Genomic DNA, 3,621 nt, shown 5'->3' with positions numbered 1-3,621 from the left:
GTAAATATACAGCCATACAGTTGTAATTTTTAGTTACTTCATGTATGTATATTGTATCCTTTCGGTAATATGCATAAAAATACTTGTTCTTAAGAAATATATGTATGTACACTGACGTCTACAACTAATTTTAGTGATATTTAACACTTCAATTAGATAATATTAGCTTCTGATGATACAACTGCTGGAAGGGAGGATTAAGTCTACGAGTTTGGTCACTATAGGCGCTCCGATAGATTCGGTTATCTTCTCTAGCGTTAATTGGATCTTGGGTGAGGCCACGGTGTAAGAAAGACAGATGATACAAAGCTTTATCACTGCCGACTGAAAATTTTGTAGCAGTACTAACCATCGAAAGTCGTGACAAGACCCCAGTATCAACTGCACCTTTAGCTGTACTTGAGTAACAGCGCTATATAAAAATTATTTCATTTTCCTTCAGTTGATTTTTATTATTTTTCGGAATAACAACTATAGTATTACGAAACTGGTTTTCATATTCTCAATCATTATGGACCCATTAAATAAGGATTATTATTTTGAGGATATAAAATACAACTTTCGAGAAGAATTTGGATCTGCGCATGACATCACTCACGAAACTTCTATTAGAAAAACATACTTGCCGTTGACGTTCACTGCCCAGAGTTACAATGATTTTAAAACCTTGAATGTTCAAACTTGCAAGGTAAAACGACTTATACACCCACTTGGGGTGAAAATTATAAACCTGACCTTGGGGTGCGTATACATGGTATAAATGTAATCTTGAACTTCTAGGACCAACCCACATGCCCGTGTAAGTGCGACAAAGAGAGTGTATGTTCTTGCTTCTCACTCGCACTCACACGGGCTTATGGCTGGTCCGGGAAGTTCAAGACTCCATGTATACGCAGCCTTACTACATTTTTTACGACTTATTCCACATAATTTTAAGAAATAAAGTTTTTTAAGGATGACTTTCAATCGGAAGTAGACTGCATGCAATTTACTCCAGAAGAGATTAATGTGTCCGTGAGTATCTTTTTACTTCATTTTTTAAACACATTATGGTTTTTTTATGATAAATGCTAAATTCTAAAAAATAAAAAGCACCTTAAGACACAACTATTACATTTTTTACGAAAGCAAAAAGTATCACTATATGCAAATGAATTTTTTTTTAAATCTTAAATTTTCAAGATACAAAGATGAAATCGGAAAATTTGAATAAAAATTAAAAAAAAATTTTTTTTTTTTTAATCTACAACTTTATTTTTGATACCAAATGTACAAGTCTCTGAGATATATCTAATAACTAATTTTTTCAGACTGCAAAATATTACCATTTTGACTATAAAGACGTAGAAATACTTTTTTTTAAGTCTTCCTTCATTGTCAAGAGTTTCATTTTTTTAAGATCTACATTTTTCTCGAATGTGTGGACATAAAATGTCAATAAAAAAAGTTACATGCAAAATACTGATTTAAATTTTTATAAAGTTATGTAATATCGGAGCAGATAAAAGTTTTACTTCTAATGACATTTTCTGGATTTGAGACTGTCAGGTTTTAACATAAAAAAACCAATGTATACACTAAATTTGAGCCTAATCTGATAAACAGTTTTGAAGATAGTTAATTTACATGCCTTCATGAGTCCATTCGTTTTGGTGAAAATATGAGGCAGTCCTGTAAAACAATCGTGCCGTATAACAGCACATTCTAGTAATCGATATTTGACAGAATAGGTGCAAAAAAAATATTTTTTCCGTACATAATTGTGTCATATCTCTTCCAATACCTTAAACTTGTTATGCATATAATTTCTCTCGAAAAAAGAACATGTCTGTACATTAACTATGTTCTACTTTTAGGTGGTTGACGATTTCATCGTAGTCGAAGGAATACACGAAAAAATGCAGGATGAGGATGGTAATATGCGTAAAAATATGACTAAGAAGATTCGCATACCTGAAAATTCCGATTTAAGTAACGCCAAGGTAATTTTTTGCTCTGATAGAGTCTTGATTGTCTATGTACCTCATAAGGTTGGGCAAGAAGAGAATAAGAAGTGTATTACTCATATCCCACAAAACAATGAACCATTTGAATAAAAACTCAAAAAAACTAACTTTTGTGAAAAAAATCATTATGAATTCTCCATGTGATCATATCTACATAAATTGTTAGTATGCAATAAAAGTTAAATTTTACGTTTATCATGTAACATGATGTCTTCTTATAAGTGCTTTATCAGTACATTTTCCTAAATCTAAGTCGATTGCTTCCTTATTTATACTTAAATTAACTATTACGTATTATGCTGCTAAAACAGAGTTAAATCAAAGTTTTTTTTTTAATTGTTGTTGTATCCAAAATATAAAAAACAAATTAAGAATTTCATGATGACGAGGTCATGAAACTATCAAAATGTCGTAGGAAATTTCAGGTTTTCAAAAATTTTTAAAGCCTTTAAATAGGAGTGATCGATTGTTTCAATCTAAATTAATCCATAGTTAATTTGTAAAATCAAAATCTAAGAACGGTCAAGCTTTTATTTTCTTTTCTAGCACAGCATACTTATTACATGATACTTGTACATTGTTTAGTACTCGTATACAAAATTTAATTAAACTGAGTAATTATTACTTTCGACTGATACGACTGATACGCCAAATATCACTGCAAAATCAGATTATACGGAGACACAAGAGTATAATTCTTTAAAAATAAAAGTATCACTGAAAAAGGATTAAAATATGTGATTAGTTCATGAATAATAAAAAATGTAATTGAATTTTGTGTTTTTATTAATTTGTAAACATATTTTCATATAACTATTTTTGTTAATTCTGTAACTGATAGAACTCCCTTAAGTTTTTTTTCGTACTCAAGACGGTGGTTTAGCACTGCAAGATTTTTTTTTCTTCTTAGTTTTTTAAATGTTTCTTTTTTTTTATGTAAATTAAAAAGTCAATTTTTTTATGCTTTTACCGTTGTTTTGAGTTGTATTAAATAACTAGTTTGAATTGAGAATTGGTAAGTATATTCAGTTTCACATCTTACGATAAAATTATTATTAGTGTACCTGATGCAAGCTACTGTAGAAACTTCAGACTCTAGGGACCTCCAAAGAAGGGGTGAGACACTATTCGTACCTGATATGGTTAGATGCGCAGTATGTTTAAAGATAATTTTTCCTACTGAGAGGACACCAATCGTTTTAAGGAAGAAAACACTGTGTGGGCAACAAAAAAAATACTCATATCAGAACAAAAGAAAAATGCTTCTTTAAAGTAAAATTATTCATACATCTCATGTCTCATAATCTTTGTTACTAACAGCATAGCAGTGTACCTTACATAAATAAAGTAGCATTGAGAAAAAAAATGAAAAAAAAAGGCACAAGATTGCTTTTTTCCAATGTACTGGTAGCGATTCTTGTCTTTGAAACTGTTTTTATTAAATTCATAACTAAGAATCGTATAAATATTTTTATAGATAATTAACTAAATTGTGAAGCTACATACTATGAAGAATTTAACTTTAAAATGCATTTTTTCTTCAAAATTTTATTAAGATTTTATACACAGTCAAACATCTGCAACAAGTTATAGATTTTTCTTAAAAATAAGAATG

At 29.7% G+C, this 3,621-nt stretch overlaps 1 long non-coding RNA gene across 1 annotated transcript; it reads left to right on the top strand.

Annotated features, from left to right (window-relative positions):
- The first annotated feature begins 575 nt into the window (after window positions 1-575).
- Window positions 576-1,976, top strand: LOC149374982 (uncharacterized). Its single transcript, XR_016292998.1, has 3 exons — window positions 576-688; window positions 955-1,014; window positions 1,857-1,976. It is a non-coding gene; the product is annotated as an uncharacterized LOC149374982 (long non-coding RNA).
- The last annotated feature ends 1,645 nt before the right edge of the window (window positions 1,977-3,621 follow it).

The sequence above is a fragment of the Copidosoma floridanum genome, unplaced genomic scaffold (assembly GCF_036245765.1).
Source record: "Copidosoma floridanum isolate Cflo_tuat_1 unplaced genomic scaffold, Cflo_Japanese_pri ptg000013l, whole genome shotgun sequence".
Taxonomy (NCBI): Eukaryota; Metazoa; Arthropoda; class Insecta; order Hymenoptera; family Encyrtidae; genus Copidosoma; species Copidosoma floridanum.
The sequence above is the reverse complement of the archived record's forward strand: the minus strand, read 5'-3'. Positions and strand labels throughout refer to the sequence as shown.